This window comes from Pseudoliparis swirei, chromosome 2, assembly GCF_029220125.1.
Source record: "Pseudoliparis swirei isolate HS2019 ecotype Mariana Trench chromosome 2, NWPU_hadal_v1, whole genome shotgun sequence".
In the NCBI taxonomy this organism is placed as follows: Eukaryota; Metazoa; Chordata; class Actinopteri; order Perciformes; family Liparidae; genus Pseudoliparis; species Pseudoliparis swirei.
Genome location: NC_079389.1, coordinates 3262589 through 3290319, shown reverse-complemented (window position 1 = coordinate 3290319; position 27731 = coordinate 3262589). Strand labels below are relative to the sequence as shown.

The window sequence follows — 27731 nt, the reverse complement described above, 5'->3', positions numbered from 1 at the left end:
TTTAGAGTTAAAATACATTCAATGAATATGACAGAGTGTATGAATAGTTCATAGTAGGCATATTCCACGATGGAGACCTCCACGATCCATCAGGCAGATGGCGGTGGGGAGGAGGAGGGCGGAGTCTCAACAGGACAGTGGCGTAGTCATGAGCAGGAATTCCACGACCCAGACGATCCATCAGGCAGATAGGATCTATGCCGTCTCATAGGGTCCGATGACCCCATGAGACGAAAGTCAAAAGGACTTCCGGGAGAAAGCAGAGTTAGTAACGTGTGATTGAGAGATGAAAATTCATCCTTAAGGAGAGAAAAAGAGGAGATAGGTACTCAGTGCATCCTAAAACGTCCCCGCAGCTATAAGCCTATAGCAGCATATCAAGGGGCTGGACCAGGGCAAACCTGATTCAGCCCTAACTATAAGCTCTGTCAAAGAGGAAGGTCTTAAGTCTACTTTAAACGAGGTGACTGTGTCTGCCTCCCGGACTGAAATTGGAAGCTGGTTCCATAAAAGAGGAGCTTGATAACTAAAGGCTCTGGCTCCCATTCTACTTTTTAAGACTCTAGGAACTACAAGTAGTCTCGCATTTAGTGAGCGTAGCTCTCTAGTGGGGCAATATGGTACGACAAGCTCCTTAAGATATGATGGAGCATCACCAATCAAGGCTTTGTAGGTTAAGAAAAGAATTTTAAAAGTGATTCTTGATTTTACTGGGAGCCAGTGCAGAGCAGCTAGTGCAGGAGTGATGTGATCTCTTTTCTTAGTTTTAGTGAGAACACGAGCTGCAGCATTCTGGATCAACTGAGGGACCTAAGAGATTTATTAGAGCAGCCTGCTAATAAGGAGTTGCAGTAATCCAGTCTCAAGTAACGAACGCGTGAACCAATTTTTCTGCATCTTTTGAGACAAGATGTGCCTGATTTTTGAAATATTACGTAGATGAAAGAATGCAGTCCTTGAGATTTGCTTTACGTGGGAGTTAAAGGACAAGTCCCGATCAAAGATAACGCCAAGATTCTTTACAGTGGTGTTGGATGCCAGGGCAATGCCGTCTACAGAATCCACATCACCAGATAATTGATCTCTGAGGTGCTCAGGGCCGATTAAAATTACTTCGGTTTTGTCTGAGTTTAACATCAAGAAGTTGCAGGTCATCCATGTTTTATGTCTTTAAGACATGCTTGAATTTTACAGAGTTGGTTGCTCTCCTCTGGTTTTATCGATAAATATAGTTGAGTGTCATCTGCATAACAATGAAAGTTTATGGAGTGTTTCCTGATAATATTGCCCAAAGGAAGCATGTATAAGGTAAATAAAATTGGTCCAAGCACAGAACCTTGTGGAACTCCGTGATTAACGTTGGTGGTTATCGAGGCGTCATCGTTTACAAATACAAACTGAGATCGATCTGATAAATAGGATTTAAACCAAATTAGTGCCGTGCCTGAAATGCCAATCGACTGCTCCAGTCTCTGTAACAGGATGTCATGGTCAATGGTGTCGAATGCAGCACTAAGGTCTAACAAGACCAGGACAGAGAGGAGTCCTTTATCTGCTGCCATTAAGAGGTCATTTGTAATTTTCACCAGTGCCGTCTCGGTGCTGTGGTGTTTTCTAAATCCTGATTGAAATTTCTCAAATAAACTATTATGATGTAGAAAGTCGCACAACTGATTTGCAACCACTTTCTCAAGGATCTTGGAGAGGAAGGGAGGTTAGAGATCGGTCTGTAGTTAGCCAATACCTCTGGATCCAGAGTGGGCTTCTTCAGGAGAGGTTTAATAACAGCCACCTTGAAGGAGTGTGGTACGTGGCCTGTTAGCAGAGACACATTGATAATATCTAATAGAGAGCCGCCAATTAAAGGCAAAACGTCTTTAAGCAGCCTCGTCGGGATGGGGTCCAAGAGACAGGTAGACGTGTTCGAAGTAGAAACCGTTGAAAATAATTGGTCACGGTTGATAGGAGAAAAACCCTCCAAATATACACCAGGGCATACAGCGGTGTATGCCCTGGTGTATGCCCCATTAGATGCTAATGGGGACTTTATATTGACTTGATACACCTGCCAAATAATCAATGGGAGAGGGGTGTGTGTGTGGGGGGGGGGGGGGGTTCGATGACTGGTTTATCTTACAGGTGGTGGGTTCGTATGAAATAGATTCACAAAAATATCGTACTATTTAGAATTTCTGTGAAATTAACAATATGGATTCTGAAGAAATGTTTTTTTTCACCGACGATAAACGGGAAACTCTCCCGGCTCCGTTCCCGTGCAGCTGTCATCGTCCGTGGCTTTGACGCGCGCCGCGGTCTGACGCCCCGTCATCCTCGCCCAGCTGTTACCGGCTCGCTGGCCCTGGAAGAGGGGTCATACCCATGTGGACAAACACTGGCGACCCCGCTGCTGCAGACGGCTCCCCGCGACTCCCATTTACAGGGAGAGTTGCCACTGTCCGTTCCACTTAGCGACCCGAGATCAGCGGCGACTCCCGACGAAGGACGAGGCCGGCAACGTGGCGTATTTATAGCGTATTTTTAGCGTATTTCTGCCGTACTGTGAGGTTTCATGGTAAATAAATGTTCAAATCAGTCAGATTGTGTGGCAGGTGTTCAGATATACTTCCAAAAGTTGTTGAAAGTGAAGAGAAGCCCAACTGAGCAGGACATGTGATGGTCTGGGCCTGAGGGTTGAATGTGTGTAGGAGTCTTGGCCGAGGCCTTCACCCTTTCCCAAACAGATCCAGCAACTAATATTAAATGACATTTTTTAGCGCGGGGCGCCCTGTCCCTTTAAGTGTCGCCTCACTCTCTCTGTCTCTGTCTCCGCCTGCTCTTGTTTGAATACTTGTTGGGTAGCTCGCGTCTTAATCTGAACAAATGTTGCAATCTAAGACATTCTCAACATATGTTTATGACCTTAAAGGCATAATGAATCCATTACATTCACGCTCCGCACATCACGCCTCACATCGTATTAGCTTCAGAACAAAGAAGAGATCCAACTCTCTTTGCTTGACTTTCATCTCTTTTTAAGCCTCTTCGCTGATTTACAGCGACTCGGTACTCGGAGACGTCGCAGTGCTGTAAAGAAGCCTCTCTGGGGTATAGAGCGACATAAATAAAAGCCCGGGGCTCGAGCTCCAGCGGTAGAAGTTGATGTTCATCATCACAGAGGAACCGGCGGACTGTACCACACACCCCGCTGCCTGGAATAGCAGTGCGATGTACACGATGTGCGAAACATCTGCGTCCCTCAATCAACCTTCCGCAGTGTTTGGTGAATTATGCCTGTGGAGCACACACACACACACACACACACACACACACACACACACACACACACACACATGCTCCCAGTAGCCAGCTAAATTGTGCGTTAGCTCCTGAGGGTGTGTTTAACTGTATGTATCCATCAGGCCCGTACGCGTATGTGTGACCGTGTGTGTGTGTCTGACTGTGTGTGAGTCCCCAGCCACTTCAGTATCACTCCTCAGCACTCTCTCTCTCTCTCTCTCTCTCTCTCTCTCCACCATCGCTGTCATAAGATAATGTGACAAGGTGTCAATCACGCCGGGGCCCGGGGTGCCATGGCGACGAGAGGGTTTTTGGCGGAAACACTTTTGTGAGCAAAACCAGGGAGAGGGCGACAGCAGGGACCGAACACATGAAACCTAACCGCTGGCAGGTCTCACACTTTTAGGGAACAACAAATGAGCATGGCTGGAGTCAACATCACGCGAGTCACGTGACGAATGACTGATGGACCAAATCCATCTCAATGCACAGAACTGATCACTGGGATGCCGCACAATGCACAATTTGTGCCAGACTGAATCCAGACTTGAGACCGGATCAAAGAGCTGATTGGCTCTTAGTTTCGACAATGCCTGTTTTATGGAAAACCCCGATGTTTCTGTGTAGTTGTAATATAGTCTCAGGTTTAATCTGTTAACAAACATATCTTGTGCGGTTGATAATGATATTGAAGGTTATTAATGTAACCCTTGTTAAAAAGGAGGAACAATTACACGTTTTTCTTTCTTCCTTTTTTTCTGGGGTCTGATGGAGAGCAATAGAAAACACAAAACCACTGATGTTACTGCGTGACTGCTTGTGTCAAAACTTGACCAAATCTTCTGGAATTCCTTCTCATTTAAAATTCATTCACGTGTTTGATTTTGTGTCGAGCCAAGTAAAAGATTGTATTCCCATGCCCAACTTGTTAGGATACTATTTTACAGAAAGTAGATATTTTCCACAAACATACCACCAAAAGACCACCTATGGTTCAAAAACCCATGGCAATAAAGTAGCACACAGGATTAACAAAACCCCCACAAACACAATTCTGACTGGAGAGGTCACCAGTTCCCATCTCCCATACCTCCCATCAAAGACTGGGAGGCTAAAGACAAAAAGAACGGCCATGCATGCTGTAGTTTTTACTCGGGTTTCATTACGCTGGCCTTCTGTTTCATCCTTCTTGGCAGAGGCTGACGGAGACAGTGTGTTGTCCCCAAACAATACGGATGTGACATGTGTGGCCTGTCTACAGAGACAGAGAACACGGCACACAGGTAATCTGTGCAGTCAGCACAAACGTGTAGCTGTGCCGTCGCAGCAAAATGTAAATATGTACGATAAGAACAGATGCCTGCCGGCGGAGGTTCTCGGCGGCGACTCGGTGATGGACGCCCGGGCTCCTGGGTGCTCATCCTGATATGAAGAGAGAGAAAAAAAAGCCCTTATCACAGAGGATCACCATTCCCTGCACCTGGTTGTCCTCCGGCCTCAAGTAGAGAACAAAAGATCCCTTTCCCCCACCAGCCGTCTACAAAGTGTTGCAGAACCGCACTCGACACGCCGGTGGACTGTGCGGAGCGCTGTGAGTTTTTCATGTGGCCGGATGTCCTTTCAATTCAATTCAATTCAGTTTATTTGTATAGCCCAATTTCACAAATTACAAATTTGTCTCGAAGTGCTTTACAATCTGTACACATAGACATCCCTGCCCCAAAACCTCACATCGGATCAGGAAAAACTCCCAAATAACCCTTCAGGGGAAAAAAAGGGAAGAAACCTTCAGGAGAGCAACAGAGGAGGATCCCTCTCCAGGATGGACAGAACAATAGATGTCATGTGACCAGAAGGACAGATTTAGAGTTTAAATACATTCAATGAATGTGACAGAGTGTCTTTCTCTTATCTTTCGGAGCGATCCACACTCTGGGATTGCATCCGTTCCCACTTTGTGTCCAGATGAACTCTTGACCTCACGAACCAACGGCAATGCACGCATGCACACAAAGAAATAACGTCACAGTCATTGAATTGAGACTCAAATGGGCCGTCCCGCAATTTTCTCAACTGGTGCGTTCACGCTAAAAGCGTTGCAAATTTGTTCACGCAAGTACAGGACTGTCTCAGAAAATTAGAATATTGTGATGAAGTTCTTTATTTTCTGTAATGCAATTAAAAAAACAAAAATGTCATGCATTCTGGATTCATTACAAATCAACTGAAATATTGCAAGCCTTTTATTCTGATTTATTGCTGATTATGGCTTACAGCTTAAGAAAACTCAAATATCCTATCTCTAAATATTAGAATATCATGAAAAAGTATACTAGTAGGGTATTAAACAAATCACTTGAATTGTCTAATTAACTCGAAACACCTGCAAGGGTTTCCTGAGCCTTGACAAACACTCAGCTGTTATAAATCTTTTTTTTACTTGGTCTGAGGAAATATTAAAATTTTATGAGATAGGATTTTAGAGTTTTCTTAAGCTGTAAGCCATAATCAGCAATATTAAAAGAATAAAAGGCTTGCAATATTTCAGTTGATTTGTAATGAATCCAGAATGCATGACATTTTTGTTTTTTTAATTGCATTACAGAAAATAAAGAACTTTATCACAATATTCTAATTTTCTGAGACAGTCCTGTAGATCCCGTGCAAACTCAACGTACAGACGCGGGTGGTTTGCGATAGACGTGAATTTTTCGACAGGCGGCGTTTGACGCAAAATTCGCCTCACGTTGAAATATTTCAACTTTGCCGAAAATATTGTCCGACGTCGAGTTGCGAAAGCCAATCAGCGTTGAGCTGCTCCGCCGTTGGTGAATCTAACTGCTGCTCTAGTGGAGCTGGAAGAGGAAGTCATTCAGACTTAGAGGTGAAAGTCACCGAGCTGCGTGAGCCTACGGGTGATGTCATGAATAAATATATATATGATATTAATGTTAGGAACCTAAACACGAGGGTGTTAGATGTTCAGACATTTTGGAACTAGCGGTTAGTTCTTCCGTGGTGGATGAAAGAAATGACAACGGTTTCCACGGAGTAAAGCCACAGAGATAAGCCACGCCTCCTCTAAAGCGCCAATGACGCGAAAAGCCACAAATAGTCGAGCGAGTAAACTCACGCGAGTAAAGCGTTGCGTGTATTCGGAACGCTTTTGTTGTGAATGTGCAGCGTTACGCTCCCATTTCTTACAAAGGAAGTCTGACTGACGTCCAAAAACACACGCAGGCAAAACTAGCGCAGCAAAGACCTCACGAAGTTCATAAAGAGTCATCGCCTTGTCTTTTTTTCTGGAAGAGAACAGTTTCGAATAAAAGAAAACTGCAAACAATCCAATTTTGATCCCTTCTCTTCTTTTTTGTCTGTCTGCGGCCTTTGAAAGGAACGTGTGCCCGTGACACATTGGCAGCCCGATGAAGCCAGCAGAATACAACGCTTCACTTCCAGCATCTCGCACTATATAGTCTTCAAGAACAAATTGACTTTGTTTTTACCCGCAAGAGAATGCTTACTTTGCACTTATGCATCATTATTATAATGAGTCATCTCATCGCTTTTTCCCCCCCGTCTTCTTTCTCTCTCTTCTCTCTTCTTCTTCTTCTCCAGCCGACCAATATGAGCCGCCATCTTAGCTCTTTAAGTGATAGTTTCTTTGCTCCTGCCCGCTGTGCTTCCCCTCATTAATGCAAGGTATTCTCCATCACCGTCCTCTGTGAAGGGACTCTCCTCTCGCGGGCTCGGAAACGCGAATGGAAATTACCGTTAGCTCCTCGCGTCTAATTAAAGCGCGGATGGATCACCTTCAGCGGAGTCGACTGCACCGATGTCACTCTCGTACGAGACGACGCTTCGACTGCGAGCGGCCGCGCTCTCGAGAATGTTTGTCCTCCAGCTGCAATCCGTCAGACGGCGTCCAGCTGTGCGCGTACGTAGCGCTAATGACGGCGCAAACGTTATCAGTGCGCGGCGGAGGTTTAAATCGGGGGTTGCGATGCCATTATGTTCATCGCTGGATGTCTTCAGACTTAATGGGATCACACACGTGTCAGAAAAGAAGAAGCGGAAAAAAAGCTCTGTTTTTCTAAATGTCGGAAAAAGTTGCGTCATTAAACTTCCGTGGCGTTTGCAGAACTCAATGACGATTATTATTTTTTTTAACAGAATTCTCCGTGAATCCCAATGTATGCCCAACCAGACTGAGCTTTCATTCGGCTGTTTTTTTTTCTTCCTCTCCATCCTTCAGCGGGCTTGTTATATAAATGAATTCCCTCTGTCCACCAGAATATGATGTTTTTTCTTTTCTTTCCCGAGCTGCTGAACAGAAGGAAATGAGAGTGAGCTGAAGAGAGAAGTGTGTATACGCTCAGCTGAGAGACGAACACTCGGGATGTGAGAGAGGAAGGACGGAGCGCGGGGAAAAAAAAGATGTTGAAGTTCTGTCCGCACGAGCTCCGACGTGTGCGTGGTCGGCTTTCCGCGTTCGGCGAGACGACAAAAGGCGGACGGCGAATTAGCAGTTCTTCCACGCCGGGTTGGCACGGCGAGTTTTTTGATTGGCCTTGAACATCGGCGACTCCCCCGATAAAGAGAGCTTGGAAGTGCTTGAAACGACGTTTGATTTTTTTTTTTACACCTGAAGTCCCCGCGGCTCGGCTCAATCGCGAGCACAGATTTTTGGATTCGGAGCCTTGCGAGGTGAACATTTCAAACGGAGTCGGGTTCAGCTCCATCGCATCAATGGTCGCCTACGAGAACTTTAGAGGAGATGAAACACAATACTGTATTTAAGGAAAAGTCTGGGGGGGGGATTGTGGTATTAGGAAACTTTAGAAGCTTTCAGATTTAACCAAAGTAACGAGTGAAAAGGCCTTTTTAAAGGAGACAAGCGACGACTCAGTTCCTGGTTTACAGTCAATTATATCTCACCCACCTTTGTTGTAGACGTCAGCTCCGCCTCCGTCACCCAGACCAAAAATAGGGATGTTTTCCAAGAACGCTTCGTAGACCTGTGACTTTAATGAGGGGGGAAGTAGTGGACAGCATTGGTTCTTGCTTCCAGAAAAAAAAAACATAAAAAACTACGGCATCGACGAGCTTTAACTCCCGAACCGGGCTCTAATGGACCTCTTTGCACATTGCAAATATGCACCGCTATCACCACTTTCAAAGGAAAGACGGAGGCCTTTGAGAGACGCGCTGCTCCGGGCTGTTTGTTCTCGGCGGTGTTTGATCGACCTTGTGGTTTTTTTTGCCGTCGCAGCAGTTTTTTTTCTTCTTCTTCGCCGGGCAGATCGTAGGAGATGAGGGCGGCAGAGTTTCACCGCTGCGGGGCCTCGAGTGTCTTTGAGTCTCGCGTCGGATCCCTGACCGCTGCCCTGGTGACAGGCAAGATCTCCCAATTGAGGCGTTGAGAGACAAAGACGGTCCAGACTGGACTTACAACTTGAGGCTTTTTATTTGGCCTGATTGAAATTCAATGAAATCAAACACTTTTGGTCCAGATTGAACAAGAACACACTAAAGGAATTAATTTCAGAGCAACATAAAAAAGGAAATTATGTGTTAACCACACACAATATGAACAAGAACACACACATATGCAATGAGCAGCTGGGTGAACTAATCCAATGTAAACTGTTGTATTTATCAACTGACGTTACAACACATCAACATTCTCAGTCAGTGCAACTAATGTGAGTGCAGCTCAGCTCTGTGTCACGATGCCTTCAGAAGTCATGTGACTCAAGTCTGTGAGCCGTGCTCTGAACGGATCGGGCCCCGTCTACATCCGGGATGTGGTCACACCGTACACCCCGGCACGTTCGCTCCGCTCGGCAACAGCCAATCGTCTTGTGCCTCCTGCACCTCGAGCTCATCACTCTACATCCAGCCTGTTTGCTGTCCTGGCTCCTCAGTGGTGGAACGAGCTCCCCACTGACACCAGGACAGCAGAAAGTCTCTACATCTTCCGCCTGAGACTGAAAACACATCTTTTCCGACTATATCTGGATTAAAACACAGATTAGCTCTTATTGTGGTACTTTTGTAGTTCGACTATGTTGAGGAAATGTTACTTCCTGTATTCTTGTTGTTCTTAGTTTGTACTCTAGGTTGATGCACTTATTGTAAGTCGCTTTGGAGAAAAGCGTCTGCTAAATGACATGTGATGTAATGTCTGTGACTGAACACGGTCAGTGAGCTGTCTGTCAGTAATCCGGCTCCTGCACTTTGATTTGGTGATTTTTTCTGAACTCCACTTACGAGGTTTTCGGGACACATTTGGCCTTCATGAAAGTGTTCTCACACGGGATTGGTTCTGAGCTCGGAGCGTTGGTGATTACGTTCACATCAACTCTATAAGACATCCTCAGATTTAAATAATTATAATAATAATAATAAATAAGAGAATATTTGTATCATTAACAATTACGTTTCACATTTATAAACATGATTTTACGAGGTATCTAGATATCATAAAATAAACAAAAGCAATACACGAACACTGCAAATGTAAGTGAATTAATTAATGCAAAAAAAAAGTAAACACTACACGGTGGGAACAGTCTCTGCCCCTCTGACCGGGGAAGTTAGGTCTCAGTTTATTGGCTTTGATTTTAATCTCAAATTGCGTCTGTCGGCTGTGCACACGTCTCTTCAGTTGCACAATGTGTTTTCGACCAGTTTACTTCTTGACCCCTTCTAATGCCTGAATGAGAGTCAAGCAAAAATTAATTATCATATTTCTTCTCTTCTGTCCACTAGGCCTAATGGGCCGAGCAAGCCCACGAATCTCTGCAGCTGTATTCCGGTGAAATATGATAAAAATATACTCGCTAACATTATTATGAATGTGGTTATATCTAAAATTATGAAAATACAAAGTGTGTCGTAGGATTCAAGCGAGTGCCGTCAGAGTAGTATATTGTTATCAGACTTCTGAATGTTACTCTTGACCAGATGTTCAGTAAGATGGGCTACACCTGTGAAAAGGTTTGAACCTCTTCAAAGTAACAGTGGGTATTGTAAGTGGGTCAATATTACAGTTCCAGGTTTGCATGTAAACAAATGCATAACTTAAAGTTTATTACTCTTTGAGTTTGATTGGAGGCAGAAGTCAAATTTCCAAATCCTGCCTCTCCATTGGCTGAAAGCCCCTATATACATATTTCATGTTCCAGGTCTGAAGGGGATAAACACGCATTAGCCCCAGAGATTCTCTTTGTCCCGGGTGCAAAATTTGTTCTAGTACATCTATTTTTGCCGGATCTGTAATCTCTAAAATAAAATGTAAAATAGTTCACCACAAAGCATGTTCAACAAACATAAACTTTGCTCTTCATTAGTGGACTTTCTTTTTTTAAATAAACAAGTCTTTGGAGAATATCGCCGCGTGTCTCCCGCTGAGATCAGAGGAGAGCAAACTGTTTTCGACTGCGATTAACAGCTAATGATGAAAACCCCGGCAGCCCGCGCCGTTCATCTCGGGACGGCGCGGGCTGCCGAGCCATTTCTTCACTTTCACGCCATTTGACCCTGACCTTTTCCTTTCTGCTGTGATTCTATGTCAGACTGCACACAATCAATGTCTGTCACCTTCTGCGCGGTCACAGGCACAGTGGACCCTCCCTGACGGGGTCTCCGCTGGCAGCCCTGTCTCCCTGCTTTTGGGGCCACTGGATCCTCCATTGGGTGTGTTCTGGGACTCCCTCCACCTCATTATCTCCCCCCGCCGCCCCGCCCCGGCCAGCCCACTGGAAGTGATGCTAATAACGTGAATACCGACCGGCTGACATGGCTGAAGGACCAGGAGATGAAATCCATACTTCATGCATTTTGCATGGGGTTGCAATTAGGCAATTTCGGAGGGCACTAAATGCTCGCGCCCGAGTATCCATGTTCCCGGTGAGACGGGACACAATTCTGCCGAAAAGCTCATAATATTAAGGCCATGTGCAGGAAGGGAGTAAATTAATGTGAGCGCTCTGAAGCCGTTTGAACTCATTTTTGGAAAGCGAAGCTGTGGGCGTCGATCTGGAAAACCTCGAAGCGTCACCAAACTGGTAGCACCCATAACAACGGCATGATATACCGAAGGGTGATGTCGAATGAAGCTCGGCCTGAATGATGTCTGCTTTCTCGCCGGATAAGTGTCTGTTTCTCTAACCAACTCTGAGACCTATCCCCCCCCCCCCCCCCTCGTCGCCCTGGGCCCCCGGCTCTGGCCATTAGGGAGATTCCTTATTCTTCCCTAAGCAATGACAGGTGAAGTGGAGCACACAATCCCGAAGCCGCCTGCCTTGTGCCTCCCCGCTACCTCCGCACCTCTAATTCTTACCGACAATCATCTTTCTATTAACACTTCTTTCTCCAGAAATATCTTGTGACAGACACCAGATCACCAGATCGAGGATACGCTGTGCATGTCGTCCCGACGCGGCAGCCGATTCCGGGGCGGATCCGCCCTCAGGTCGCTAGATCCGCCCTACTGTCGCACTCGGTTTGGTCATGTGAACCGGATCCGCCCGCATCCGCATCCGGTTCACACAGCGGTGTGGCGGCTAAATCGTTGCTCCTCTGACTTCTGCGCCTCGACTTTCCAAACTGGAATTTTCAAACCTGCAGCTCTTCGCGCCAGACATATTACTTAGGTAAGTGTTGAATTGTGTTGCTACTGTCGAATTATGGCTATTTTTCGAACTATCTCGGTTAGGGTTAGGGTGAGCTATCTTCTGCAGCTAGCGCTGAATTTTCAGTGGTTCTTGGGTTGGAGCTTAAGTATACTTAGTATACTTAAGCTCCAACCCAAGGGTGCGCGATTGAAGCTGGGCAAGGTAATAACGAGGAGCGCTAGCTCACGAGCTAATAACGAGGAGCGCTAGCTCACGAGCTAATAACGAGGAGCGCTAGCTCGCAAGCTAATAAAGATGGCCAGCACAAACCTGTTTTTATTTAATTCGTATGTATTGAGTTCTCAACACATAATTTACAATTTGAAATGTCATCCTCAGTTTTACAGAAGTGTTCATCAGGATCGATCTCTACAATTCAGGTAAGCATGTCTTTTTGGAGGGAAGTTTTCACAGCAACTTAAAGACACATTTGAGAGGGAATTGTATAACCTGTTTAACTTTAAAATGACCAGATTTGTTTTAATCCATTAAAATACTATCTTAATGTATAGCGTAGTGTTTTTATTAAAACATTTTTATTTTGGTTTGTTTTAGATTAAATGAACAGAAAGACTGGGCTTGTCTCCAACTCCACCATTAGACGCAGGGTCCGTCAAGATGTTCAAAAAAGACGACCAAATTAGGGACGACTGCGCAGATAGAACTGCCTTTCAACTGACACCAGAGAGGGAACATGTAGATGTCAGTGGGGAGTCTTTGGAAAGTATAAATTGCACAGAAGATGCAAATTGTCTGGACACTACAACTGGATTAGGCTTTAGTGAGGAGGAAGGTGCCATGGAAGTAGAAGCAGATATAATTGATGGTTTTGCCTTTGTGGCCAGTGATGGGCAGAGTCTGACGTCTGATTCTGAACAGTCTGATGAGCAACTTGAAACCTTGTCCCTGTCTGCAAGTATTTCTAACTGGGCCACACACTTTGGCATTTCTTTGGTTGCTTTGACAGCACTATTGGGCATACTTCGTATTTTCCATTCTGACCTTCCAAGGGATGCCAGGACTCTTCTTGGGACTAAAACTAAATACTCCATCCTGGAAAAGGCTGGGGGACAGTACCACTATTTTGGTATTCTGCTTTCGCTGAGAAATACACTGTCAAATTATGTGCATACACTAGCAGACAGTTTCATTTTGAAGTTGCAAATACATATAGATGGACTTCCTTTATTCAAAAGCTCTAGTCTGCAACTGTGGCCCATCCTTGGTCTGCTATTGAATGTTCCCATGAAAGAACCAGTCGTAATAGGTTTATTCTGTGGACCAAAGAAACCCAGCTCAGCAAAAGAGTTCCTTGAAGATTTTGTTACAGAGTTGCAACAGCTTGAAAACGGTTTTGATATAGAGGGTAAGACATTGAAGCTTCAACTGGACACAGTCATTTGTGACACACCAGCCAGATCATTTGTTAAGAATACAAAGAACCACAATGGCTACCATGGTTGTGACAAATGTATGCAGCCTGGGAAATACATTAACAGACGCATGACATATCCATCTACAGACTTTGCTGTAAGGACTGACGAATCGTTTGAAAACATGGTAGATGAGGCTCATCATCATGAGGGGCCACATCCATTTCTTGGCAGCGGTGTCGGCATGGTTTCGCAATTCCCTTTGGATTACATGCATTTGGTTTGTTTGGGTGTTGTTAGACGATTGCTACACATCTGGCTCAGGGGTCCTCTAATTTTCCGAATGCCGGCAAACATTGTTGAAAGAATGTCGGCAAAATTGATAGAAATGCGTCCCTATATTCCTGTGGAGTTTGCCCGAAAACCTAGATCACTACGAGAATTGGATCGGTGGAAGGCAACAGAATTACGTCAGTTTCTACTGTACACAGGACCTGTAATACTAGGAACCTTTCTGGACAGAAATATGTACAGCAATTTCATGCTACTCTTCTCTGGTATTGCCATTTTAGTCAGTCCTAGACTATCTAGTAATGCACAGTATGCACACACACTACTTCGATCTTTTGTCAGTGACTTTGGTGAGATATATGGCAAAGATCAAATCGTTTATAATATCCACGGTTTGGTTCATCTGGCAGATGAAGTTCAACAACATGGTTGCCTCGACTCATTCTCTGCATTTCCGTATGAAAGTTACCTGCACACGCTGAAAAAGCTTGTCAGAAAACCAGAGTTTCTTGCACAAATTATCAGACGATTGTCAGAGAAAAGAAGACCAGACACTCCTTTAAATGTTAGCCATTTAAAAAAAACACACTTTGTTGGACCACTTGTAGGTGGCATGTCAGTGAAAGCACAGTATGGTGAAATGGCCTGTGACAAGTGGACTGTTAAAATTTCAACCGGGGATAATGTTTTTGTCATTGGAAATGAAATTTGTTATATACATAACATTGTAGAATGCAATGATGGAGTGTATGTGATATACAAGGAGTGTTCAGAGAAGTCTTTGTTCTTCACTTACCCTTTCAACTCTGACTATTTGAATATTCATAAAATTGTCCAACCATCTGATCCACTTAAGTGTGTTAAAATGTCAGCGCTTGTTCAGAAATGTGCTGTTTTGCCTCATAGGGATGGTTTTGTGGCTATACCCCTATTTCATACGTTTTAGGTATCTAATGTGCATTTGCAAAACAAATTGTCGATTTATGGACTTGGGTGTGTCAATAAAACATTTGTTTAAACTCTTATTTCAAGAAAATCAAGTTCTTAAATGCACAAACACACTAAAGCTAATGGACAAAAACATCTTGGCTCTTTTAGCTAAAAGTCATAGAAGTTTCCAGGTACACAGTTCGCCTTTACAGTTCTCAGTTGGAAGTTCCACCAAGCAGCACAACTGGCAGTATTCACTTGAGGCGACCGAGACCTATTCTCATGTTTTCCAAATGGTAATTGTCATACTCCTGGTTATAGAGAACTTTAATAGTTGCTAAATTGTTTTCTAGTTGCTAAATTGTTTTCAGAAGTTCTTGGAACAGAGTTATATTTCTGTGACTGATGACACTGTTTGTTTCTTTCCTCTGTAATTCAGGATGTTCCATCTGATTGAATTCTTGGACAGCAAAACAGTAGCAGTCGTGCCACAAAGCTGGTACAGTGGTGGTGGCTGCGTTTGGCCAGATTACCCGAGGGATGAAAGGGTGGACAAGGCGGTCCGAAGTGCCGAAGAACCTCAACCTGACTGGCAGACACATGATGTCAGAATAATTAGATCATGCGGTATGCTAATTATATTAATATTCTAATAATTATCTGTTTAAACAAATACATAAAAACATTTACCTTATGTTACATATGGGGGGGGGGAAACAACATTTTAATCACATTGTTCTGGTCATAATTCTGTACTTTTTCATTGTGTTTTGACTTAATTTTTAGATGATTACTTGGTGGCAAGGCGATGGTTAACAAAATATATGTCCTGTGACACATCTGATCTCCATTCAGAAGAGGAGGCAATTCCTAAAAGGAGAAAGCCAATGCCTGTGTGAGTAAATGTGTATAAATTGTATTCTTTAGAACTCTTTTACCTTAATAAAATAAAGTGTCTGTCATTCAATGTTATAGTATGACAAATAATACATTTTTTTCCTAACTCCATTTCTAGCCATTTCTTTGGGGACTCGGATGCAGACAGCGAGACTGAAAATCGCCACCCCAAAAAAAAAAAGGGTCCAACCACTAGCAGGACAGTTGCCCCTCCTCCAACTATTGCCCCTCCTCCAACTATTGCCCCTCCTCCACCTATTGCCCCTCCTCCACCTCTTGCCCCTCCTCCACCACGGACTTCATCACCAGCAGGACAGCGAACAAGCCATGCAGGGTACACGCCAACCTGGCGAGGGGCGAGGTGTGGTTCAGACACCATTGCCTGCTGTGGTGAGCAACAACTCAAACGGCTATGGGATTCAAATTGAATCTTTTTAATCATTTCACTTTTTACAATGTTAACGATGGTAAATTGGATACGAGACATGCAATACACACTGTCACATTGAATCCAAGTGAATATGATTATTACGATTGGATTAATGGAGTTGTATAACACTTGATGTTTCCATATTTGATGTAAAATCTCTCCCTTTTTTAAATGCTATTCTAATGTTTTTTTTTATAGCTGCTCAAGTTCAAATGATGGCCATGCTGGAGACGCTTACACAGCAGGTCCATCAATTAACACAGCAGGTCCATCAATTAACTTCCAAAATTGACAGCTTTGTTCGCCCCAGCGTGACACAAATGTCTGGTCAAGAAGTGGAGTGGAGAGACCCGTTTCCGTTGACCACAATGGAGGAAGTGGACATGTTTGAGCAACAGCTCAAAGATCCAGCCAACGCTTTAATGAAGAAGAGTGTGGTGAGTTTTTTGTTGTTTTAAGAATCTCACGCAAAGCTCATTAAAATCTATTGTATGTCATTAACACTAGATAATACCCTGTTTGATGGTAATGTTTTTTAAAACAATATCAAATATTAATAGTACTTTTTCTATCCATTTTAGATTTCCTCCTTGGGAACAATCGGAGGACATGATGTAAAACGTGCAACGTGGAACATCCTCGCACGCATGTTCACTGATGATGTTGGCAAGTCCATAAATTGGAAAGGGATTAATGGAAAAAAATCTTTCAATCGAATGACGTCCAAGACTTTGCTCCTGCGTAAGTAACTCATATATAATGAAAACAATTTGATTTCACCCGGAGGTCTTTGTGTTCAAACTTACGAATAACCATGTTTCTAAATAAAATGTTTGAATTGCAACTTTATTCTCTATTTAGGTGAATGTTACTCAACTATACCTTTACATAATAGTTATATGATATATTAGCTCTATGGAGTGGAGATGGTCAGCTGCTTCAGGTTCCTCGGGGTCAACATCAGCAACGACCTCACCTGGTCTGCTCACACAGACAAGGTGGTCAAAGCGGCCCGGAAGCGCCTCTTCTTCCTGAGGAGACTGAAGAAGTTTGGCATGGATTCAGTCATCCTCACCAATTTCTACAGATGCACAATAGAAAGCATCCTGACTGGGTGCATCACAGTGTGGTATGGGAGCTGCACAGGCAAGGACCGCAAGGCCCTACGTCGTGTGGTCAGGACTGCGGAGTTCATCATCGGTAGGGAGCTCCCAGCCCTGCAGGACACATACCAGTAGTAGTATAGGGACATGTATGCGCGTGCACGCGCGTATACGTACGTGCACGCGCACAGCTTCACATGCACTCTCATGCACGCATAATTATGTCAATATTATGCATAATAAAAATAATAAAAAAATAAATTAACATTAAAAATATTATTTAAAATATTAAATATTATCAAAAATTAAAATTTATAAAATAAAAGAATTCCCTGTAAACAGGAGCTCATGTTTGTACCATATAGACCTTTATAAAACCCTACACTGTGTCTTTATTAATACAAAGTGTTTATCGATGAGTAATGGACTGTAAAAGGGGGTGTTGGGTAGGATGTCACGCAAACACATGCACTAACTTTGGATGGCGTGTCATACGTGCATGCGCGGCACTGGGAGCGATACTGAAATGTGTATTGGGGTAGACGGCACAGGGAGCGATACTGAAATGTGTATTGGGGTAGGCGGCACTGGGATCGATACTGAAATGTGTAAATACATTGACACGTTTGTGGGGTAGGAGGGGAGGGGAGGGGAGAGGTGGTGGGGAGGGGAGAGTGGGAGGGCGGCAGCGATGTATGTTAATGTGTGTGTGTGTGTGTATGGGTGTGTGTGTTGGGAGGGCTCATGCACGTGCTGCAGTTTGCAGGGGGGTGCTGTTTAGGGATGCCTTTATTTACACCGCTGAAATATCTAATAATAGTGTGCCTGCTCCTAGTTAAGTGATAAAAACCTTGTATACCCGTATCTATTATTTTACACAATTCAGGGGAAAAAAGGCCATAAACCTTGGTGTAGGAGGGGAGGGGTTATTAAATAAGTATACATAATAAAAGTGTTAAAAGGCGGGGTATGCTATTTGAATGGGCTGTTGTTTTAGACTTTTATAAGTACTGTTCCTATCTTTTATTATCGATATATGACTGTTTTAAGAGATCCTGTGCTTTTATTATCGATATATGATTTGAGAGAATTAGTAGCAGTGTGGCCTAAAGTATGTTAATGTGTGTGTGTGTGTGTATGGGTGTGTGTGTTGGGAGGGCTCATGCACGTGCTGCAGTTTGCAGGGGGGTGCTGTTTAGGGATGCCTTTATTTACACCGCTGAAATATCTAATAATAGTGTGCCTGCTCCTAGTTAAGTGATAAAAACCTTGTATACCCGTATCTATTATTTTACACAATTGAGGGGAAAAAAAGGCCATAAACCTTGGTGTAGGAGGGGAGGGGTTATTAAATAAGTATACATAATAAAAGTGTTAAAAGGGGGTATGCTATTTGAATGGGCTGTTGTTTTAGACATTTATAAGTACTGTTCCTATCTTTTATTATCGATATATGACTGTTTTAAGAGATCTTGTGCCTTTATTATCGATATATGACTGATTTGAGAGAATTAGTAGCAGTGTGGCCTAAAGTATGTTAATGTGTGTGTGTGTGTGTGTGTGTATGGGTGTGTGTGTGTGTTGGGAGGGCTCATGCACGTGCTGCAGTTTGCAGGGGGGTGCTGTTTAGGGATGCCTTTATTTACACCGCTGAAATATCTAATAATAGGGGGCCTGCTCCTAGTTAAGTGATAAAAACATTGTATACCCGTATCTATTATTTTACACAATTGAGGGGAAAAAAGGTCATAAACCTTGGTGTAGGAGGGGAGGGGTTATTAAATAAGTATACATAATAAAAGTGTTAAAAGGGGTATGCTATTTGAATGGGCTGTTGTTTTAGACTTTTATAAGACCTGTTCCTATCCTTTATTATCGATATATGACTGTTTTAAGAGATCCTGTGCCTTTATTATCGATATATGACTGATTTGAGAGAATTAGTAGCAGTGTGGCCTAAAGTATGTTAATGTGTGTGTGTGTGTGTGTGTGTGTGTATGGGTGTGTGTGTGTGTTGGGAGGGCTCATGCACGTGCTGCAGTTTGCAGGGGGGTGCTGTTTAGGGATGCCTTTATTTACACCGATGAAATATCTAATAATAGTGTGCCTGCTCCTAGTTAAGTGATAAAAACCTTGTATACCCGTATCTATTATTTTACACAATTGAGGGGAAAAAAGGCCATAAACCTTGGTGTAGGAGGGGAGGGGGGTTATTAAATAAGTATACATAATAAAAGTGTTAAAAGGGGTATGCTATTTGAATGGGCTGTTGTTTTAGACTTTTATAAGTCCTGTTCCTATCCTTTATTATCGATATATGACTGTTTTAAGAGATCCTGTGCCTTTATTATCGATATATGACTGATTTGAGAGAATTAGTAGCAGTGTGGCCTAAAGTATGTTAATGTGTGTGTGAGTGTGTGTGTAAGGGTGTGTGTGTGTGTGTTGGGAGGGCTCATGCACGTGCTGCAGTTTGCAGGGGGGTGCTGTTTAGGGATGCCTTTATTTACACCGCTGAAATATCTAATAATAGTGTGCCTGCTCCTAGTTAAGTGATAAAAACCTTGTATACCCGTTTCTATTATTTTACACAATTGAGGGGAAAAAAAAGGCCATGGGAAAAAACCTTAATTATGGTTATTTATTTTTAAAATGTAAACATATTAAGCAGGTATATGCAGGTAAGACACCAATGCATGTAGACCATGCAATGTTTTAGTGAATTAACTTAATAAAATGAACAGTATGTGGTTTGTATGTGTTGGTTTTAGGCTTTTATAAGTCCTTTTCCTGTGCCTTTATTATCGATATATGACTGATTTTAGAGAATTAGTAGCAGGGTGGCATAAAACTGGTGTAGGAGGGGAGGGGTTATTAAATAAGTATATATAATAAAAGTGTTAAAAGGGGTATGCTATTTGAATGGGCTGTTGTTTTAGACTTTTATAAGTCCTGTTCCTATTTTTTAATTTTTTTAATTATGCATAATATTGACATATATGCGCGTGCACCCGGTCCAGGAGCATTTGGACACGCCATGTAATTTATTAAACATGGAGATTGCGTCTGATTTTTATACATTTCAATTGAAGGTGCAAAGTTAAAGAAATCAACGTTTACTGGAAAATGATCAATGGCATCACTTTCAACATTCAAAACATATTATTACACAACGCATTAAATCAAGCTCCAATAATTCTTATTGTTTTATACCCCTCAAAATAATGGACGGTTTGTCTCAGCTCTCTATATATAATGAGTCACAATTGTCCTCCGGTACAAGTGGAAAGAGAAAATATGACCCTAAAGCTGAAAATTGAAGTTCGATTTTTAAAAATCTTCATATCTCTTCTGAAAACACACCTTTACTCATGTGGACGAACTGTTTTGGTGTTTGAAATTGGTTTACCAAAGGTCATAGGTTCACAAAAGCCGTGAAATATCTGAATACAATGCTAGATACATGTAAATAAATGTGGAAAAACTATATTTGTTATTATCGTTTTTGAGTTAAAATGATGTGGTCTGTCCCTCATTCACCAAAATGATAAAGATGGGACTGAGAAATTACTTCATATTACAGATAAAGCTTCATGGGTGTGTGTGCAAATAAAAAATGACCATTACATTTTTTCCATTAAATATGTATTGTACATAAATAAATAAAACCGCATTATATACATGTTGAGAAATAGAAAAGATCACCCCACTATTGGCACCACCTATTTACAATATGGCTTCACTATAATAACATCATGTCATCGTGTCATGCTGGTGGTCCTCCGGGACACGAGTCCTCTTTGCTGGCCTGGCAGGTTGACCTGCAGGGGGGCTGTTATAACATATATGTATATAGTGATATTGTAGACTATCAACTTGTTGGCGATAGCAATGTACCACTCCTGAGATGTATAAATGTTGCTGACGAGGTGCGACGTATACCCCCCTCTAACTTTTGACAAACCCCACTACACGTCGCTCTCCAAAAACGTGTTTGATGACATTGAGTTAGCTTTAAAAGACGCCCAAAACCGGTATATACCTTTTTTATACGGTAAAGTGATTGTAAAGCTACATTTTAGACCCATAAAACAGTATTTCTAAAACTATTGAATGATTGGTCGAACCCCTCTATGTTCGAGACGATGGCCATTATATGACATACTCCATGAATCAGACAGGTGGGCACCTACCGGTTTTATAGGTTCAAGCACACCGTATGGAAACGGATTGGTTGGTATCTTTCGTAGTCTTTTCAGAATGGCCATACCTCTTTTAAAAAGAGGGTTTAACATTGCTAAACCACCCCTAAGGACAGCGGTATCTAATATCATGGGCGATGTTGTCTCGAAAATTACTAAACATACCATGGATGATAAGCAGGATGGTCACGATATGTTATTGCATATGCTGCGCCCCCTGAAACGACCTCCAGTGAATATGGGGTGTTCCCACAGGATCTCTTAGAACCGTCATATATCGATAATAAAGGCCAGGAAAAGGCCTTATAAAGACTAAAACAACAGTCCATTCAAATAACATACCCCTTTTAACACTTTTATTTTATATACTTCTTTAATATCCCCTCCCCTCCTACTCCTTCTCCTCCTCCCTCAAAAAACAAACACCCCTATATCAAGAATAAAAGCCCAGGAAAAGGGCTTATAAAAGCCCCATAAAGGACTTATAAAAGCCTAAAACAACGCATACCAAACAACATACTGTTCATTTTATTAAGTTAATTCCCTAAAACATTGCATGGACTACATGCATTGGGGCATTGGTTGTGCAACCTTTTTGACTTGCAGGCAGCAATCGGTTCTAAAATGTGACAGAGGGGTCGGGCCAGTAGCATTTGGACACGCCATGTAATTTATTAAACATGGAGATTGCGTCTGATTTTTATACATTTCAATTGAATGTGCAAAGTTAAAGAAATCGACGTTTACTGGCTAATGATCAATGGAATCACTTTCAACATTCAAAACATATTATTACACAATGAATTAAATCAAGCTCCAATAATTCTTATTGTTTTATACCCCTCAAATAATGGTCGTATTGTCTCAGCTCTCTATATACTGAGTCACAATTGTCCTCCGGTACAAGTGGAAAGAGAAAATATGACCCTAAAGCTGAAAATTGAAGTTCGATTTTTAAAAATCTTCATATCTCTTCTGAAAACACACCTTTACTCATGTGTACGAACTGTTTTGGTGTTTGAAATTGGTTGACCACAGGTCATAGGTTCACAAAAGCAGTGAAATATCTGTATACAATGCTAGATGCATGTGAATAAATGTGGAAAACTATATTTGTTAATATCGTTTTTGAGTAAAAATGATGTGGTCCGTCCCACATTCACCAAAATGATAAAGATGGGACTGAAAAATTACTTCATATTACAGATAAAGCTTCATGGGTTGTGTGCAAATAAACAATGACCATTACATTTTTTTCCAATAAATATGTATTGTACATAAATAAATAAAACTACATTATATACATGTTGAGAAATAGAAAACAGAACACCACTATTGGCACAACCTATTCACAATATGGCTTCACTATAATAACATCATGTCATTTTTTTCGCAAAATGTTGACAGACAAACGGATTGACAAATCATGATGAAGGGTACATGACCTTTTTTCCTAAGTTGTGTAAAATAATAGAAAAGGGAATACAGCGGCCAATAACATACAAACCACCATCCTCAGGACACATGCTGAGACACTGTCTTTCCCTCCAAGTTTAGGCCACACTGCTACTAATTCTCAAAATCAGTCATATATCGATAATAAAGGCACAGGATCTCTTAAAACAGTCATATATCACTAATAAAGGACAGGAACAGGACTTATAAAAGTCTAAAACAACAGCCCATTCAAATAGCATACCCCTTTTAACACTTTTATTATATATACTTATTTAATAACCCCTCCCCTCCTACTCCTTCTCCTCCTCCCTCAAAAAACAAACACCCCTATATCAAGAATAAAAGCCCAGGAAAAGGGCTTATAAAAGCCCCATAAAGGACTTATAAAAGCCTAAAACAACGCATACCAAACAACATACTGTTCATTTTATTAAGTTAATTCCCTAAAACATTGCATGGTCTACATGCATTGGGGCATTGGTTGTGCAACCTTTTTGACTTGCAGGCAGCAATCGGTTCTAAAATGTGACAGAGGGGCCGGGCCAGTAGCATTTGGACACGCCATGTAATTTATTAAACATGGAGATTGCGTCTGATTTTTATACATTTCAATTGAATGTGCAAAGTTAAAGAAATCGACGTTTACTGGCTAATGATCAATGGAATCACTTTCAACATTCAAAACATATTATTACACAATGAATTAAATCAAGCTCCAATAATTCTTATTGTTTTATACCCCTCAAATAATGGTCGTATTGTCTCAGCTCTCTATATACTGAGTCACAATTGTCCTCCGGTACAAGTGGAAAGAGAAAATATGACCCTAAAGCTGAAAATTGAAGTTCGATTTTAAAAAATCTTCATATCTCTTCTGAAAACACACCTTTACTCATGTGTACGAACTGTTTTGGTGTTTGAAATTGGTTGACCACAGGTCATAGGTTCACAAAAGCAGTGAAATATCTGTATACAATGCTAGATGCATGGGAATAAATGTGGAAAACTATATTTGTTAATATCGTTTTTGAGTAAAAATGATGTGGTCCGTCCCACATTCACCAAAATGATAAAGATGGGACTGAAAAATTACTTCATATTACAGATAAAGCTTCATGGGTTGTGTGCAAATAAACAATGACCATTACATTTTTTTCCAATAAATATGTATTGTACATAAATAAATAAAACTACATTATATACATGTTGAGAAATAGAAAACAGAACACCACTATTGGCACAACCTATTCACAATATGGCTTCACTATAATAACATCATGTCATTTTTTTCGCAAAATGTTGACAGACAAACGGATTGACAAATCATGATGAAGGGTACATGACCTTTTTTCCTAAGTTGTGTAAAATAATAGAAAAGGGAATACAGCGGCCAATAACATACAAACCACCATCCTCAGGACACATGCTGAGACACTGTCTTTCCCTCCAAGTTTAGGCCACACTGCTACTAATTCTCTCAAATCAGTCATATATCGATAATAAAGGCACAGGATCTCTTAAAACAGTCATATATCACTAATAAAGGACAGGAACAGGACTTATAAAAGTCTAAAACAACAGCCCATTCAAATAGCATACCCCTTTTAACACTTTTATTATATATACTTATTTAATAACCCCTCCCCTCCTACACCAGTTTTATGCCACCCTGCTACTAATTCTCTAAAATCAGTCATATATCGATAATAAAGGCACAGGAAAAGGACTTATAAAAGCCTAAAACCAACACATACAAACCACATACTGTTCATTTTATTAAGTTAATTCACTAAAACATTGCATGGTCTACATGCATTGGTGTCTTACCTGCATATACCTGCTTAATATGTTTACATTTTAAAAATAAATAACCATAATTAAGGTTTTTTTCCCATGGCCTTTTTTTCCCCTCAATTGTGTAAAATAATAGAAACGGGTATACAAGGTTTTTATCACTTAACTAGGAGCAGGCACACTATTATTAGATATTTCAGCGGTGTAAATAAAGGCATCCCTAAACAGCACCCCCCCCCTGCAAACTGCAGCACGTGCATGAGCCCTCCCAACACACACACACACACACACACACACACACACACACACACATTAACATACTTTAGGCCACACTGCTACTAATTCTCTCAAATCAGTCATATATCGATAATAAAGGCACAGGATCTCTTAAAACAGTCATATATCGATAATAAAGGATAGGAACAGGACTTATAAAAGTCTAAAACAACAGCCCATTCAAATAGCATACCCTTTTAACACTTTTATTATGTATACTTATTTAATAACCTCCTCCTACACCAAGGTTTATGACCTTTTTTCCCCTCAATTGTGTAAAATAATAGATACGGGTATACAATGTTTTTATCACTTAACTAGGAGCAGGCCCCCTATTATTAGATATTTCAGCGGTGTAAATAAAGGCATCCCTAAACAGCACCCCCCTGCAAACTGCAGCACGTGCATGAGCCCTCCCAACACACACACACACCCATACACACACACACACACACACACACACATTAACATACTTTAGGCCACACTGCTACTAATTCTCTCAAATCAGTCATATATCGATAATAAAGGCACAGGATCTCTTAAAACAGTCATATATCGATAATAAAAGATAGGAACAGTACTTATAAATGTCTAAAACAACAGCCCATTCAAATAGCATACCCCCTTTTAACACTTTTATTATGTATACTTATTTAATAACCCCTCCCCTCCTACACCAAGGTTTATGGCCTTTTTTTCCCCTCAATTGTGTAAAATAATAGATACGGGTATACAAGGTTTTTATCACTTAACTAGGAGCAGGCACACTATTATTAGATATTTCAGCGGTGTAAATAAAGGCATCCCTAAACAGCACCCCCCTGCAAACTGCAGCACGTGCATGAGCCCTCCCAACACACACACCCATACACACACACACACACACACACATTAACATACTTTAGGCCACACTGCTACTAATTCTCTCAAATCATATATCGATAATAAAGGCACAGGATCTCTTAAAACAGTCATATATCGATAATAAAAGATAGGAACAGTACTTATAAAAGTCTAAAACAACAGCCCATTCAAATAGCATACCCCGCCTTTTAACACTTTTATTATGTATACTTATTTAATAACCCCTCCCCTCCTACACCAAGGTTTATGGCCTTTTTTCCCCTGAATTGTGTAAAATAATAGATACGGGTATACAAGGTTTTTATCACTTAACTAGGAGCAGGCACACTATTATTAGATATTTCAGCGGTGTAAATAAAGGCATCCCTAAACAGCACCCCCCTGCAAACTGCAGCACGTGCATGAGCCCTCCCAACACACACACCCATACACACACACACACACACATTAACATACATCGCTGCCGCCCCCCTCCCCACTCTCCCCTCCCCACCACCTCTCCCCTCCCCTCCCCTCCTACCCCACAAACGTGTCAATGTATTTACACATTTCAGTATCGATCCCAGTGCCGCCTACCCCAATACACATTTCAGTATCGCTCCCTGTGCCGTCTACCCCAATACACATTTCAGTATCGCTCCCAGTGCCGCGCATGCACGTATGACACGCCATCCAAAGTTAGTGCATGTGTTTGCGTGACATCCTACCCAACACCCCCTTTTACAGTCCATTACTCATCGATAAACACTTTGTATTAATAAAGACACAGTGTAGGGTTTTATAAAGGTCTATATGGTACAAACATGAGCTCCTGTTTACAGGGAATTCTTTTATTTTATAAATTTTAATTTTTGATAATATTTAATATTTTAAATAATATTTTTAATGTTAATTAATTTTTTAATTTTTTTAATTATGCATAATATTGACATAATTATGCGTGCATGAGAGTGCATGTGAAGCTGTGCGCGTGCACGTACGTATACGCGCGTGCACGCGCATACATGTCCCTATACTACTACTCATACCGCACACGATGCCTCAGGAAGACTGGCAGGATCCTAAAGGACTGCCATCATCCAGCCTTCAGCCTGTTCACCCCGCTGCCTTCTGGAAGGCGGTACCGTAGTATCCGGTCTCGCACACAGAGACTGGAGAACAGTTTCTTCCCGAGAGCCATCAGGCTGCTAAATGGACACTGACACACGATCGACACTTTTGCACTCGACACTTTACACTCGTCACTTTACATACACTGTCACTTTCAGCCTTGTACTTACACTTACACTTTCTATTGCACTACCTGCTTTCACTACCTGCTACTCCCATTTGTCTGTAGTTTAGTTATTATGTGTATTACATGTTAGTATTATGTTCAGAGTTCTTGTACAGTGTGTATGTCATGTTATATTATGTTCGGCTATTGATAGTTGTTGTGTGGTGCCTTGTCCTAAGAATTTCAGTGCCCAGTCTGACCCTGTGTCATTCTGTGTATCTGACAATAAAAGACTTGACTTGACTTGACTTGACTATATTTAGCATAGCACACTTTAAGTGCCAGACAGCCACTAGATTTTAGACTGCATGTCTGATTTATGTTGCACTGAGTATTCATGTGATTTTGTATCTGCTTGTGTGATTACAGATGCTGTCAGAAAGAATCACTCAACACATATGCGTCCACTGACGACCAGGTTCTTAAGCACGCCATTCGGTGGTTCAACCTGGCAGCAGACCGGGGTAGCTCCAGGATGCGTGCTACTGTAGACGTCCCCCACACTGAACAGACTTAAAATATATCTTTTTTAAATGTGTGTGTATATAATTTTGTCCTTTCAAATAAAAAACTGTAAAAATTATTTACGTTTGCATTTTGTTGTTGTTGCATTGATGCATATTTGTTAGCTTGATCTGGGCCAAATGAGCCGCTTTATGGAAGGGTCAATATTTTATGAATATCTGCGTAAGATTGGCGGATACGGGGCGGATGCGCCCCGTATCCGTCAATCTTACGCAGCGCGCATCTGTTCCGGATCCGGCGCGCTGTGCATTTAGCCGCCGATCCGGACCCGTTTTGCGGAGCCTTCCCGGAGTCTACGGCGGATTTGGGGCGGATCTGGAACAGAGTCAGTTTG

At 41.8% G+C, this 27731-nt stretch overlaps 1 protein-coding gene across 1 annotated transcript in view; it reads left to right on the top strand.

Moving 5' to 3' along the window:
• nalcn (sodium leak channel, non-selective) overlaps positions 1-27455 on the top strand; it is a 121693-nt gene extending 94238 nt beyond the window's left edge. The window contains exon 45 of the mRNA XM_056423989.1: positions 27242-27455. The gene's annotated coding sequence lies outside the window, so the exon portion shown is untranslated. The remainder of the gene's footprint in view (positions 1-27241) is intronic.
• The last annotated feature ends 276 nt before the right edge of the window (positions 27456-27731 follow it).